Here is a 17320-nt window from a genome sequence, read left to right as displayed (position 1 = left end):
AATCAAATGACTGTGGTTATAAAAACTATTTTTCAAATGGTAGCCTGACCATCATGTGAATGGTAGTTAGATTATTTTTACATTTTAAGTATGATAAATAGATTTACATTTTTAGTTAAATTATTTACAAATTCATGGATAAAAGTTTTATTATCTGTTTCAAATAATATAGATTATAAAATTTTTATAATCTTGAAACAATTTTCATCCTATGTTCCAAATAATTCATGCCATGTTAGTAACTGTCAAAAAGCACTGAGAATCAAATTTTAACTTTCTGTGAAAGATTCTAGAAATTATAAATATCTCCCACTTTTGCAATAAGATAGTTGGGACTTAAAGTTGGTTTAGTATCTTCCATACGCTCATAGAATTTAGGATTTAGACGTTGATTTAGAGCCCATGTGTGCTGAGTTCTCATGCATCACACATTTTCGGATTGGGTTAATTTCTTACTGGAGGCAACTTACTTAGGTTATATTAGGCCAAGGCAAACAAGATCCCATCTGTGTGATATGTGATCCAAAGGGTTTTATTTCTCTGCTGCTTTGCTTTACTTAGCACCATGTTATACACGAGATGGAATAAGAAACATGTTGGCACCAAGAATAAGGGACTCTCACAGGGTGGGCATGGAAACTTTTACCCAGTTATGAAGTCCCAGAAGCTTGAATCACTTATTCCTAGGAGCTTGATTCACTGCCATCTCCAAGTGGTGCTTTCCCCAACACATGTGCACGCGCGCACACACACACACACACACACACACACATGCACACACGCATATAACAAAGTTCTATGTGAAATGATCCTCTGAATGGGCTCCTGAGAGATGAACGAGGCAGACGTTTATTCACCAGTTCCCATTCCATACTGGTCAAGGGTTGCCACACGGGGAGGTAGTTTGTTCACACATCAGGATAAGACACCTGTTGGATGCAGATAGAGGAGCCACACCATTGTGTCAGGGAAGGCCCAGGGCAGGGAGTGAGAGAGGTGGGATGCAGTTGCAGTAGGCTTCACCAGGCTACACCTAAATGAAGCTGCTATTGAAGCCATGGCTGGGCTAGGTTGTGCCAGGAAGAAGTAAGGGCAAACACAAGTGGTCAAGCCTTACAACGTATCACGTATTTTTCTATGCGGGCACTAACATAGTTAGTAAACTATGCATCACATATTCTTCTCAGTGCTTTCTACATGGCAAGTCACTTAATCCTCACATTGACTTATAATGTAGCTATTAGTACTATGTCCATTTTGCAGATGGTGAGACTGAGGCAGAGAAGTTAAGCCCGGGTTAAGTTGCCTAAGTTCACACATTTACTGAGTGGTGGGGTGCGCCTGTGAGTCAAACTCACGCAATCTGCCTCCAAAAACCATGTTCAGACCATGTTTCAGGCAGTGCTTAGAAAGTGAATAAAGAAGTGTTTTGACTTCTAAACAAGCATACAAAAAATAACTATAAAAGACATGATTGACTCATTTTAATGAATGTGATAATAGTTCAGAGAATGAATTTTGGGGTCAAACTAGTATTAATTCATTTTATCAACCTCTTTTTAGCTACCCTACACAAGCCACTTCAACTTTGTAAACCTCAGTTGTCTCTTCTATGTAACTGATCCTATTTTTTGTATAGGGTTGTTATGAGAAGTATTTTTAAAGTGCATAGAGTACTCTGTAAGTCTTTAAGAAATAAATGGTAGATTAAAATTGTATGTTTTTGAAGAACTTTTATTATTTCACATATCTCTTCTGATTTTAAAAGGCCTCATTAAACTTTGGCCGGTTGGCTTAGAGGTAGAGCGTTGGCTGGGTGTATGGATATCCTATGTTCGATTCCTGATCAGGGCACACAGGAGAAGTGACCATCTGCTTCTCCACCCCTCCCCTTTCTCTTTCTCTTTTCCCTTCCCTCAGCCATGGCTTGATTGGGGTTCAAGCACATTGGCCCTTGAGTTCTGAGGATGGCTTCGTAGAACCTCTATCTCAGATGCTAAATAGCTTGGTTACGAGGATGGCCCCAGATGGGCAGAGCATTGGCCCAAGATGGATGTTGCTGGGTGGATCCTGGTCAGAGCACATTGGGAGTCTGTTTCTCTATTTCCCCTCCTCTCACTTGAAAAAGAAAAGAAAAACTCTTTAAAGAAATGGAAAAGGATAAAGCTTAGGGCTGGCAATATATGGCTGAGGAGGCCAACATAAGAAACAAGCCATTCTAACACTGAAGACGAGGACTGTGTTCTCCCTGAAGGAAAATTTAAAGGAAATTTTTGGAGCTTTGGAGGCAGTGGATTTGGATTAGAATCCCAGCTTCATGATTCTAAACTCTCTTGGTAATTTTTTCTTCTTAATATCATTGACCATTTGTTTCTGCATTTAAAAAAAATTTTTTTAATTCATTTTAGAGGGGAGAGAGAAAGAGAGAGAGAGAGGGAGAGAGAGGAGAGAAAGACAGAGAGAGAAGGTGGGGAGGAGCTGGAAGCATCAACTCCCATATGTGCCTTGACCAGGCAAGCCCAGGGTTTTGAACTGGCGGCCTCAGCATTTCCAGGTCGACACTTTATCCACTGCGCCACCACAGGTCAGGCTGTTTCTGCATTTTTGAAATGAGTATAATAATGCTTATTTAGTAGGGCTGTCCTGACAATCAAATGATAAGATACAGATAAATTGATTGACCCATACTATATGTTAAACTAAGATGGCCTGCTGAGAAAGAAAATATGAGACCAAAATTTCTATCCAAAGGAAAAAAGTTCTTTGCTTTGATTTTTTTTACCACCCTTATTTGCCTCCTCATAATCTATTCGCATGTTGGGGTGGAGGAGGGGATATTCTACGTTTATATATATTTATAAGTTGGCACCTGATGCTCAGCCCAATGAAATGACAAATGACTAAAACAATGGGGCTAGTCTATGACAGAAGGACTAGAATAGGATTGGCCAATAATATAGGGCCATTAAAATTTGGTTAGAGGAATCCAATTTTTTTTTCTTTCTTTTTGTTTTACAGAGTCAGAGAGAGGGATAGATAGGGATAGACAGACAGGGATAGAGAGAGATGAGAAGCATCAATCATCAGTTTTTCATTGCAACACCTTAGTTGTTCATTGATTGCTTTTTCATATGTGCCTTGACCGTGGGCCTTCAGCAGACCGAGTAACCCCTTGCACGAGCCAGCGACCTTGGGTCTAAGGGCTGGTGAGCTTTGCTCAAACCAGATGAGCCCACACTCAACCTGGCGACCTTGGGGTCTCGAACCTGGGTCCTCCACATCCAAGTCCAACACTCTATCCACTGCACCACCGCCTAGTCAGGCAGAATCCAATTTTTGAAGAATCATCTTCAAGGCATGAAATAAGTTGCATTTTTAGAGACAGACAGTAGGCAAAACCAAGTTATACTGGTAGAAAATGATAGGAAAGAGTGATCTCAGGATGAAGGCTGTACCTAGAATTTTTTTCCAGGAGATTCAGATGGGACACACTTGACTGCACAATGCTTCTTGGGTCTATAACTACAAAATTGGTTAATCAGCAATTCTTGCAGTTTTAATGACTGGAATCAAAGAGTGGGTCATATATATATATATATATATATATATATATATATATATATATATATATAAAGTCTACAAGTGTGTGAACCTTTCTTTGGGTGTTAGTTTGATATCTGGCCAAGGCCAACACTGGACAGGTGTCTAGTTGCCTCCCAAAAATGAATTATATCCAGAGCACAGTATCTAGGTCACAGCACAACATCATTAATGTGAGGTTGTGGATAAGATATTCTGGCCCTTGTCCTTGTCTAAATCTTTCCGGTAGATGATGTAGATTGGTTCTAGGATTTTGAAATAAAATAGGCATCACCCAAATTCTTGCATACACTTAGTGACATTAATATTAATATATTTTATTGTTCAGGGAAATGGCCTGCTCCCCAATAATTTCTGGAAAAGCCCAGGGATGAGTCTCATCCTGGCTTACAATCTTCCCATGACTCAGGCATTTCCATGGTAGCCCTTCTCTTCCCACCACCACGCTCCGTCCACATTGAGGTGCCTTGCCAATGAAGTTACCATGTTGGGGTAAGGCAGCACACTCTCTGTTGCTTGTTTCTTCTGAGAAATGCTGCTAATGGTATCAAGAATATTATTTCCCAACTCTCTCAAGCTTGTGACATCCTGGAGATTCCAAAATGTCTTGTTCTCTTAAGACTTCCTCCCAAGGATGGAGAAACTCATCTATTTTATGCAGAAAGGGGCAAATATATTTCTTTCCCATCCAGAGGCCGATCTACTCCGGGACACTATTAAGGAGTGCTAGCAATGTATTCACACAATTACACATTTTATAATAGTAGCAGCGTATATTTAAACTGCAGTTGATTAACACTGCTCTCTTTCTTCTACCCCTCATATATCTCTGGGTCTAGCAGTGTTGGAATGGCTGAGGGTATTTTCGGGATCCAGCTAACAAAGGGATAAATTGGATGACTTTTTAGTTTGTATTTAGTAGAATAGAAGCATTCTATTTTTGTAGTTATGTCTGTGCTCTAATTAATAAATAATCAATAGATTTCTAGCCACCCAGTATAGGAATGGCTTCTAGAAATGTTTCTGCCCATGTACTAACAGATCCAGCATTGTGATATAAAGTTCAAGGCAAGATGACTTAATGTGATATTAATGAGTCCTTTGGCATTCAGAGCCAGACCAGGCAGTGGCACAGTGGATAGAGCATCAGCCTGCAGAGGACCCAGGTTTGAAACCCCAAGGTCACCACTTGAGTGCAAACTCACCAGCTTGAATGTGAGGTCACTGGCTTGAGCATGGGATCATAGACACGACCCCATGGTTACTGGTTTAAGCCCAAAGGTTGCCAGCTTGAAGCCCAAGGTCGCTAGCTTGAGCCCAAGGTCACTGGCTTGAGCAAAGAATCACTGGCTTGGCTGTAGCCTCCCCCCTTCCCCCTGGTCAAGGCACATATAAGAAAGCAATCAATGAACAACTACGGTACCACAAAAAAGAATTGATGCTTCTCATCTCTCTCCTTTCCTGTCTGTCTGTCCCTATCAGTCCTTCTCTCTGTCCTTGTCCTTTGGATAATTCTACCATTTTTAAAATGTACAAAATTTTAAGCAGAGGACTTGGTTTCTAAAAATAAAAAATGCCTAGAGATAAATGAAAGTTCTCTTTTGTCAAAAGCATACATCTGATGATGTAGCATAGATAACTATAAATGCACTATACAATTTTTTCTTGTTGATGTAAATCACAAAAACTGGAATTTATCAATATTCTGTCTTTTTAATGGCATCCCCCCTTAATACTACAAAGAGCAATTAGGTTTGTAAGTGGAGTTACCTGTTTTATGAATACTGCTAACAATAAAAAGCTAATGGTGATCATATATAACAGCAAAGGCTGAGCTAGTTTCTATTTTCCCTATAAAAATTATCACAAAAATGTCCTATGCGCAGGAGGGAGGGAGGGAGAGAGTTAGGGGGAGGGGGAGGGGCACAGAGAAAACTAGACAGAGGGTGACGGAGGACAATCTGACTCTGGGTGAGGGGTATGCAACATAATTTAATGACAAGATAACCAAGACATGTTTTCTTTGAATATATGTACCCTGAAATATTAATGTCATCCCATTAACATTAATAAAAATTTATTAAAAAAAAAATGTCCTATGAATGGTGGTGACTGAAGAGTATGTAGCCAAGAAATGTAGGGAAAAAATAATTTCTATATAGGTAGCAGATAGTGAATCAAAACATCATTTTTATAGATTTTGTTGGTAATTTTTATATTGTTTGTCAGCTTTTTACATGTTGTGACTTATTGTGGCTCGTTTTCTCATAAATATTCACTTTTTTCTTATTTTGTACTGACCGTTTGTATTCACTTTCTTGAAATGGTACACTTCTATTGCATAGTATTCCAGCACCACAAAACCAAGATCTGCTTCTGCTTCTGCCCCTGCACATTCTGTCACCCAGTCCGGCAGTCAGCTGTATTAGCGGTACCTTCCTGTTACACAGTGAGCTCCCTTTAAAAAGCTCAGTTGACTCCTGCTATCTGTCTACACTCCCCAGTTTCTGACATGGGCCGTGGGGTTGGGCCGGGAATCAGGAATCATTCTAAACTCCTCCAGACCCAATGTGACCCCACTGTCTCTCTCTAATCTGGATCAGTGAGCCCTCAACCACACCTTTTCAGTTTTTCCTTCCCCAGGCAGTCAACCCACAGATATCTGGGTAGCCTGCATCCCGACATAGATATGTCTGACTCTCAAGACTGGCTCATGCAGGACCCCTGCTGCAGAAGAGAATCTAATGGAGGTAACCAAGAAGGGAACGAGTCGTGTGGGTGTGCGAGATCAGACTTCATAGAAAATTCCTAGGAATTAATTTAGAGAAGTTGAGTCACTAATGAGACAATGGGCCAAAGAATTAATTTTATTTGAAAAATAAGTTGCATCATGCCACTCTCTGGCTTAAAGCCTGCCTCTAACTTTTCTTTTCATCTGAAATGAAACCAGAAGACCTAGCAGTTGTCTAGAGTCCTTCATACTCTTTGACCACATCTGCTCCAACTCTTTGCTCTGCTCACCAAGTTCAAGGCACATGGGCCCACTTTCTGACCATCAGAATTCACCGTTGTACTTTCAAATATACATTTCTTATTTTCTAGACAGTCTTGACCATACTTTTTATGATTTTTTTACCTTTTCATGTTTCAGTCTTCACTTAATGTCTCTTCTTAAACTTATTCTCAGAGAAGTCTTTTATAACCACTTGGCTTTAACTAGATTTTATTCTTAACTTTCTATCATAGCATCGATTACTTCACAGTTAGCACTTTTTAAATATAATTATTTGATTAATCTATATACTTACTCATATTTTTGTCTGAATTCTTAACCACAATGTGGACATTTTATGGCACCTAGAAGATTCTTCAAAGATACTTACTACTCATTATCCTCAAATGACATTATAAATACAGCAATGGGAACTTATAAAGAAGACAAATGTGATGTGACTTTAAGCTTGTGTACAATTTCAAATCACACTGGCTATTAATAGATGATAGATAGTTTGTCAAATAACTACATGATACATGCAAGAATGAATGAATCCATAAAGTGAAAATAAGATTCAGGAGCAGAGTCAAATGATCTGGAGTGGATAAGAATATAGGCATGTATTACTTAGGGCCAGGGAGGAAAGCCCTTGTAATATTTCTTATGTTGATTCTGCATTTGTATGAACAAGAAAGCCTCCTTATAACACTTGCCTCTATTGACTGTAATTTGGGTTGGGAATAAATTATGGTGACCTAAACATTCATGATTGACATGGACAGCTTCAATCCTTAGCCATATTCTTGTTGGCCTGGGTTTGCTAACTTCTGGGATAGAAGTTCTCCACCTTGAGAATCACACAGGTGCTCATTTAAAAGTGCAGATTACCATCCCTTACCCCAGGGTTCTGGTTCCGTGAACCTCAGGACACACTTTGCAACCCATTGCCATTGCCCTTCTTGATGTCAGAAGATTGTCCTCCAATCAACATTTTGTGAACGTACAGTAGGAAGATGTGGTGGAGACATTGTTATGTGGTCACCAAACCCTGTTTTCTTTTTCTGTTTGTTTTCTTATTTTTCTTTTTTTGTCCTTTTTGCTATTAAGACAAATTGGCCACAATTTTTACCTGCTTTGAAGTCAGGTGAAGCTATGGGACTGATTTCTGGGGAGGGAAGATTGCATATTCAACAGCTAATGTTACCTTCCATCACTAATACAAAACCCACTTTTCCCTTCGGACCAAGGTGAAAAGATGTAGTCTTTGGCACTAAGGATGCCGTGTTACTTTTTAAATTTGACTTTTTGTTCAGCATATATTTTTTTGTTCAGCATATTTAAATGCACCAGAATGCAGATTTGATGGGGAGACACATTAAATTAATACCGAAGATAAAAACAATGAGTTCTAGGCCCTGGCCGGTTGGCTCAGTGGTAGAGCGTCAGCCTGGCGTGCAGAAGTCCCGGGTTCGATTCCCGGCCAGGGCACACAGGAGAAGCGCCCATCTGCTTCTCCACCCCTCCCCCTCTCCTTCCTCTTTGTCTCTCTCTTCCCCTCCCACAGCTGAGGCTCCATTGGAGCAAGGATGGCCCTGGCGCTGGGGATGGCTCCTTGGCCTCTGCCCCAGGCTCTAGAGTGGCTCTGGTCGCGGCAGAGCGACACCCCGGAGGGACAGAGCGTCGCCCCCCGGTGGGCAGAGCGTCGCCCCCTGGTGGGCGTGCCGGGTGGATCCCGGTCGGGTGCATGCGGGAGTCTGTCTGTCTCTCCCCGTTTCCAGTTTCAGAAAAATACAAAAAAAAATAAAAATAAAAATAAAAACAATGAGTTCTAAAATCAGACTACTTGGGTTTGTATTCTAACTTAACTGGTTGTGAATTTTGAGAAGAGTTGTGTAATCCCTTTCAGCCATGGTTTCTCATTTATAAAATAATTAGAAGTGGTAGAACGGTAGCTATTATTACTATCGTAATCATTATTATTATATAGTTAATATAATTATTTATATTTATTAATATAATTAATATTCATATTGAGTAATATAATAACTTAAAATATAAAAAATAATATAATATACTATACATAACGTATTATTATATACCAATAATAATATGTATTGTTAGTATTCATAATTTATATTAATATTAGTGTTATATAATTATATGTTAGAATTTACACATAACAATATGTTAGTGTATATAAACTATATTAGTAAATATATATTTGTATTAGCAAAATTGTACAAGTTTTGTGTGTGTTTTTTTCTTGATCATAGTTTCAGGTTTTGCAAGCCTAGAGTTTTTATCCCATCTACTGGATATTGATGTTAGGATTTTAACAATGTTGAAAATTCTCAGTTAATCCATAAAATTGTTTGATAATACTTTGCATAAAGAATGACTTTTTATTTTAGCAAATATGTGATCCTACTGGGACACAGTGAGGTGTGAGGGTACTAGCCCCTGCCCCATGCATACACACAGGTGTTTTATGTCATTGGTTTCTACTTCTGCTAACAAGTCGTGAAGCTATGTCATGACTCACCCTCTAGGCTGTTTGTATCCGATTAAAGTAAATAAGAAAATGCCTGAGTTTTGCATTCGTCCTCAGATTTCAACAGATTTCAACAAGATGTCAAGTCAAATCAAAAATGTGTGTGAACAATCTTTACAAATAGCATTGCAAGAGACACTGCAGTCTGTCCTGTGAAAAATTTGACTTGAAAGTTTCTTCTCTTAAAGACTTTAATGCAAAAACAAAGGCGATTTCCCCCACACATCAGAGACAGGCAATCTATGTGTAGATACATGTTACATAAACTATATATGTGTGTGTATGTATAATAATTATATTTAATAGTTAACAAGTACAGATTTCCTTTTAAATGCTTTAGTGAGATATTACTAGCATACATTAAACTATACATATTTAAAGTGTACAATTTGATAAGCTTTGACATCTGTATACACTCATGAGCTTAGCACCACAATTAATATTAGGAACATGTTTATCAGCCCCCCCCCAAATTTTTTTCATGACCTTTTGTAATCCCTAACTCCTTTTCTTCCCAGAAAACACGATCTGCTTCCTGTCACTATAAATTAGTTGGCATTTTCTAGATTTTTATAGAAATGGAATTGTACAGCATGTACTGATTTTTGTCTGGATTCTTTCTTAGCATAACTATTTTGAGATTCACTCATGTTGTTGCACATGTCAATATGTTATTCCTTTTTATTATTGAGTAGTACTACATTGTATGAATACATCACAATTTAAACATTCACCTGTTGATGGACATTTGAATTGTTTGCAGGTTTTGGGTATTACAAAATAAATTCATGTATATTCATGTAAATATCTTTATATGAGCATATGCTTTTATTTCTTTTTGCAAAACACTAATACAATAGCAAGATGTATAGGAAGTGTATGTTTGAGTTTTTAAGAAACTGTCAAATTGTTTCAAAGTGGTTGTACTATTTTACTTTCCCATAAAGAGTGTATAAGATTCAAGTTCTTCACACCCTCAACATTAGTATGCTCATTTAAAACACTTTTAGCCATTTTAGTAGGGGTGTGGTGATAACACACTGTAGTTTAGATTGACATTGGTATTTCCCAAATAACTAATGATGTTGAATGTCTTTACAGATGTGTATTTCCATTCATATCTCTTTGGTGAAGTTTCTGTTCAAATCTTTCACCTGTATTTTTATTGGTTGTTTGCTCTTAATGTTGAATTTTGAGAGTTTTTAATATTCTGGACATCAGTTCTTTATCAGATATATGCTTTTTAAATATTTTCTCTTATTCTGTAGCTTTTCTTTCTCTTCTCATAACAGTGAGACAGAAGATTTCAAACGAATCTTTTAAGAAAACAAGACCCTGGAGTAGAGTGAAGTCGGTTGTTCACAATATGAAATGAAATGTCAATTGGGCTTCTAAAGCATTTACATGCTATATTTATCCACATATTGATTGCCACAATCTTATTGCTTCAAGGTTTGTGACTTCCTGCTTACTGGCCCTTGTTGGCATGGATTCTGCTTGTCTTTGACACTCCTCTGATTTTAACTATCTCAGTCTTTCTTACCTGTCTTTTGATACAATTAACCCTTCATTGCCTCAACAGTACTTGTTCAAATATGTAAATCAGATTTTAGGATTGTTGTTTTAATCTCTGATGGAAAGAGAGGGTCCAGAATTCTGGGTCCCCAGACCCTTCATCAGCTGCCAGGTGGGGCCACCACCTCCCAGGATGACACCTCCAGGTGTGATACACAGAACACAGGAATGCACCCATGCATAGATACTGTTTCTGCCCAAGCATGTCACAGACCAATGAAGGAGACAGAGAAACCTGAGAAAAGGAAATTCCCAAAATGTGGGGTCTCCCCACCTCACAGAGTGGATAAGAGAATAGACTTTAAGGCACAAACATGTACAAATGCTGGCTATTAATTCCGCACATTTGGGTAAAGTATTCAGTATCTTTGTAACTCAGTTCCCTTTTAGAGATACATATATATATTTAAGTGAGAGGAGGGGAGATAGACGACTCCCACGTACACCCCATCTAGGATCTACCCAGCAACTCCTGTCTGGCACCGATGCTGTGCCCATTTGGGGCCATGATCACAACTGAGCTATTTTTAGTGCCTGAGGCTGAGACTTCATGGAGCCATCCTCAGTGCCCAGGCTGATGCACTCAAACTAATCGAGCCATGGCTGCAAGAGGAGAAGAGAGAGAGGAGAAGGTGAGGAAATAGAGGGGAGAGAAGCAGATATTCACTTTTCCTGTGTGCCCTGATTGGGAATCGAACCCAGGACTTCCACACGCCAGGGCAATGCTCTACCACTGAGCCAACCAGCCAAGGCTTCAGTTCTCTTTTCTAAGTAATGGAGATAATAAGCTCTAACTCAAAGAACTGGTATGGGATGATGAGATAATACATCTAAAACTCAGTATATAACAAGGAATCAAATGATAAAATATTTTCATTGCCAGGAGACATAAAAGTGGAACAGGAAATAGGAGTTTGGATTAATAATTATAATTTCTAACACTTAGAGACAGTTTCCCATGTGTTAGGGATATATATGGACTTTTACAGATAAAGCAACTGAAGAAGAGAGGTTAAAAAAATCTTGTCTATATTCATACATCTTGAACAGGGATATGAACATAGGCCTTCTGAAAAATCCATTGAATTCTCTTGTCTGTTTATTGTTGGTCTGGTTAATTCTAGATCAGAGTTTCTCACACTATCTGTATAGACATTTTGAACCAGATGATTCTTTATTATAGAAGGCTGTCCTGTGCATTGTACAATGTTTAGCAGCCTCCCTGTCTTCTGAAATATCTCTGGCCTTGCCACACATTCCCAAGGTAATAAAATCCCCCAGTTGAGAGGCATTGGGGTAGATAGAAATGCCACCCAAGATGTAAACAGAGTCTGGCCTTGAAGTGTCCAAGTTCATGACACTGCGGCACACCAAACAGTGACTTCAGCTCCCAACTTCTGTGCTTGGAACCTGTGAAGTTGTAATTGTGCGATCCGACCTGCTCATTTAATGCAGGAGGGCCTGAACTTTGACCCCCACAAAAAAAGAAGTAGAGTTTGGCAGGTGGTTGTCTCCCTGGGGCATTTGGGGTCTTTTGTCACTGTCATCTAAAGCTGGAACATGTCTTTGGGACACCTTCCTGGCTGAGCGCCTCTGTAATGTTTTCAAGCTGCTGCACGCGCAAGGCCAGTACACTCAAGTCGGGGAGAGCAAGCCCTTCAGGAGGCTGGAAGGGCGTCTCTAGACCTCGGCGGGAGCGCGCGGCCGAGGGAGGGAAGGCTGCATGCAGCGTCTCCCGGCCCCTGGTGCGGCAGAACTGGCACGTGTTATTAAAACATACTTTAATAGACGAAGGTGAAAGATGAGACATTTGTCATAAAATTGCCAGTGGGTCAATTTGGCCCTTGATGAATGGATGCTGTTACATAGGTACAGCCTGCTAAAACAATTTTTTGATGTCGCCCTTTATCATAAATTTGGTCCTCTGTGGCGGGGGGGGGGGGGGGGGGGGGGGGGGGGGGGGGGGGGGGGAGGGGGGGGAGAAGGAAAGAAAGGGAAAAAATCTGGAACAAAAAATAAAAGATTGAATTTTATGGACTGCTTCTTGGCAATGGTGGTCAGAATACATGGGAAAGTAGAGATTTGTTTCCCGCTAATTATTTGCTGAAGAAAATATTTTAGTGCTAGAAAGGACTTAGATGGCAGTCACGATTGGGCTGCTGTGTGATCTGGGGAATGCTTCCTCTCTCTCAGAATCTCACTTTCCTCGCTTGTAATGTGAGGAGTCTAAGTAGATGTTCCTCTCAACACTAATGTTTGGCAATGCGATGATTAGACTCAGGCCCTGGCCTTCCAGTGCCTTCTCTATAAAGCGGCTGAGAAGTGAGACTCAGCCCACACTTGTGAGGGTCTCACAGGTTTGTTTTTGTGTGCCAGTAATTTAAATGAAGGAGACAAGGAGAGGATACAATGAAATCAGTTAGGATCCTGCTACTGAAGTTTATGTAGAAGATAATCATAGCTCAGAGTAATGTTTTGCCCGAGGTAGAGAAAAATTATGCCAGTAAGTAAGAGGCATATGAGATGTAAAATCCAGTGGACTTGAAATTGACTGACTGTGGGCATGGGATAAACGAGAGTAAGTTGTCAACAACGATTCTTAGGGGTCTGGTTTCTGCAACTCGACCTGTAATGGGCCCTTTGTCGATACAGGGACATGGAATAAGTACCAGGCTCAAGAGTGTTAGAAAACCATAAATTAAGTTTGGAACCTATTAAGTCTAGAATGCCTTTTGGATAGTGAAGAGGAGCTATTCATAATGGCCTCTGGAGAAGAGGCCAAACCAAAGTGAAGTTTTCTCCTCTGTTTTTCCTTTGTGGCAGCTCTCCTGATTTTTTTCTAGACGCACAAAAAAATCTAATGTCTATTCCCTGGGACTGTAGGTCTCTGGGGTCATCAGAGTGAGGAAGGTTTGCAAGGAGAGTCAGGGAGGCTGACCCAGTTTGCTCCAGAAGGGATGTATCTAGTTTAAAAAACGTTTTCTCTGTTTGTCGTTGCTGTTCAGAATTCAGAATCAAATACATGGCTCCATGAGGGAGAGAATGCAGTCCAATAGAAATCCAATGTTGAAGGGAACGTACGCAGAGGAAGATGTCTAGAAAAGGTTATTTTTTTCTTTCCTACATAGGAAAAGATTTTATCCTAATGTGAGGAGAAAATCAAGCTGAAAGGCATTATTTAAGAATGCCACTTTTTTTTTTTTGTATTTTTCTGAAGTTGGAAACAGGGAGGCAGTCAGACTCCCGCATGAGCCTGACCGAGATCCACCTGGCATGCCCACCAGGGGGCGATGTTATGCCCATCTGGGGCGTTGCTCTGCCCATCTGGGGCGTCGCTCTGCCGCAATCAGAGCCATTCTAGCGCCTGAGGCAGAGGCCACAGAGCCATCCTCAGCACCCAGGCCAACTTTGCTCCAATGGAGCCTTGGCTGCAGGAGGGGAAGAGAGAGACCGAGAGGAAGGAGAGTGGGAGGGGTGGAGAAGCAGATGGGTGCTTCTCCTGTGTGCCCTGGCCAGGAATTGAACCCGGGACTCCTGCATGCCAGGCCGACACTCTACCACTGAGCCAACCAGCCAGGGCTGAGGATGCCACTTTTGAGTCAAGTTCCGAAACTTAAATGGTGCCTAATTACTAGATAAGCTCACTCCCCACTTGTTCCCATTCTATTTGTTTTCCAAATCTGCTTCATGCCCTCTTTGAGAAAAAAAAATTAAAAGAAATATATTTATGTATTGTTCTTATCCCCTCTGCCACCACCTCTGAAAATACGAACTGTTACTTTTAGCAGTGGAATATCTAATGAATTGGTGCCCAGGCAGAGGCAGTGTTATATATTATATTAAAGATTAGAGATTCTTGGGCCCTAGTTCTTGGAGATTATAATCCATTGACTTCAGTGGGATCTAGTGGTCTGCACTTTTATTTACTTTTTTAACTTTTTAATTGAATTAATTGGGGTGACATTGGTTAGTTCTAATTTAGGTGCATGATTCTATAATACATCATCTGTATGTTGTACCGTGTGCTCACCACCCCAAGTCAATCTTATAAAAGCTCCCTAGAATAGGGTAATGCATGCCACATTTTGAAAACTATAGATTTATAGCAGAAACCCATTGCATTTCATTTGACAAGAATATAGTTGAAGAGATTTGGTAATAGTTGCTGTTTAAACCATCCAACTTTTTCTCACCTTCCTCTTAGTTTATCTTACTTGCAGAAATCTTGCACTCAGAAGTTGTCCATCTGTCAAAACAGCTTCCAAAAGGCAGAAAATCAATTATTAGTCGAAGGCCTTCATGGTTACTAGGACCTTCTGTTACAAGAATAAAAATCTTACCTGTTATCTGCTGCTGCAACTTAAAACAAATAAAATGTCTCGTTTCAATCACTTGTATCTTTTTCTCCTTTCTATTTGATAAGCATTGCGCATTATTTGACTTGAAGGAGTGCTTCATATGAACAGTGAGGAAATGCTGACACAAAGGAGAAATAATTCTACTTAAATGTTCACATGGTGCTTTCAGTTGGGTGGCTTGACGTCTTTCCCCCCCTCCTTTGGGCGTGTTCTCTAGGCTCAGCGTCTGCAAAGCTGGGTTCCAGATGTGATTTCAGTTCTGCTAATTGGGCACAGTGATCGGCAGTGAGACTGAATGCTAAATGGAATCAAATGTGCAGAGAAGCACCCATTTTTGCTTGTGCAATACGGTAGACACAGCGCAGCCCTGAAGATAATAGTTCTAGACGTGGTCACCTGGCTATTGGCGTAGAATGTTATTATCATGGAGGTAGGCATTATTTCCTATTCTCCAGCTCCTGTCTGTGCTAGAGGGCGCTGTCTCCTCGGCGGGTCGGTTCTGCAGTGTTACCCTAGAAGTCAATCTCAGAGGCACAGCTCTTCCAGTTCCTTCAGGAATTTGGAGAGCAATCATTTTCCATACCAACAGGCAGGAGAGCATAGTAGTTAGGCATGCACACTCTGGGACCAGAAGACCCAGGTTGAAATCCTGGCTCAGCTAATCAGTAGCTGTATTCCTTTGGACAACTCTCTCAACCTCAGGTTTTTCATCTGGAAAATAAGGAAAGCGCTTACTGCTAAGACAGTTGTAAGGAATAAATCAGTACACGAGCATCACACACTCAGGGCAGAACCTGGTGTTCAGGGAATACTCAATATATAATCAATTGCTCTCATTATTTAATATTTTTCTGCTTAAAATAACGAAAGCGGTTCCTGTTTCCTACCACTGATTCCTGGCTGATAAAAAGTGCACTCAAGTTTGTCATCAGTTGTGCAACTGTGGATGAGTCATTTCTTTCCGGTACAAGGTTCATAGTCTCAAAGATGAACACTCTTTTAATGGCCAACTAACTAGATTCAAACCCTTGCAAAATATATTTCTCCAACCCCTGTAAAATTCAGAAAATAACTAAGGAAATAAGAGGTAAAACTAAGAGCAGGGGTCCCCAAACTTTTTACACAGGGGGCCAGTTCACTGTTCCTCAGACCATTGGAGGGCCAGACTATAAAAAAAAACTATGAACAAATCCCTATGCACACTGCACATATCTTATTTTAAAGTAAAAAAACAAAACGGGAATATAACATTTAAAATAAAGAACAAGTAAATTTAAATCAACAAACTGACCAGTATTTCAATGGGAACTATGCTCCTCTCACTGACCACCAATGAAAGAGGTGCCCCTTCCGGAAGTGCGGTGGGGGCCGGATAAATGGCCTCAGGGGGCCGCATGTGGCCCGCGGGCCGTAGTTTGGGGATCCCTGACTAAGAGAGTAAATGCAGTAGTCTGTAGGGTAATAAGCAAATAACATGTTTTTTCTAACACAATATATTTTTTCTTCTAAGTAGATGCTCTCATGTTTCATGAAATAAATCCCCACAGAAGTGTGACTTACATTTCTGTGCTTATGAGTAGAAACACTAAGTGCCATCATCCCATCCTTTGTAAAATCTTCATTCATTTCTTTCTGGCACATGCTGCCAGATGGAGGAAATACTTAGAAGCCAAAGAAGGGAGCTTGTCTGACTTTGCACCTAAAGATTATTCTGAGGTGTTTAGAACTAGTTTAAGAACAATAGGCAGGCAGCTATTGTGACTTTCCTATTCTTCTGCTCAATCAAGATTAGATAAAAAGGAAAAAAAAGTAAAGAACAAAACACTAATAACCATGGTTGCTATTGGCTGTAGGTTTCGTCTCTGCCAGACCCTGTCCCCTTAACCCTGACACAGATCCCTGGGAAGTAGCATTACTCTGGCCCCATTTTATAGATGAGAAAATTGAAGCACAGGGAAGTTAAGTAATTTCCACTGTCACACAGTTGTAAATGACAGAGCCACAGTTGAACACACAGGGTACACAATATCCAAGTCCACGCATTTAATCTACATCCTTTTGCCTCATAGATATTAAAGTAAGCTTGCCAGTTGTTAATTTTTTTAAAAAAAATTATTGATTGGTTTTAGAGAGAGGAAGGGAGACAGAGAGAGAGAAAGAGAAAGAGAAACATCGATCTGTTCCTGTGTGTGCCTTGAGAAGAGATCAAAACCGGCAACCTATGCATATTGAGATGATGCT

This window comes from Saccopteryx bilineata, chromosome 3, assembly GCF_036850765.1.
Source record: "Saccopteryx bilineata isolate mSacBil1 chromosome 3, mSacBil1_pri_phased_curated, whole genome shotgun sequence".
Classification (NCBI taxonomy): Eukaryota; Metazoa; Chordata; class Mammalia; order Chiroptera; family Emballonuridae; genus Saccopteryx; species Saccopteryx bilineata.
The sequence above is the reverse complement of the archived record's forward strand: the minus strand, read 5'-3'. Positions refer to the sequence as shown.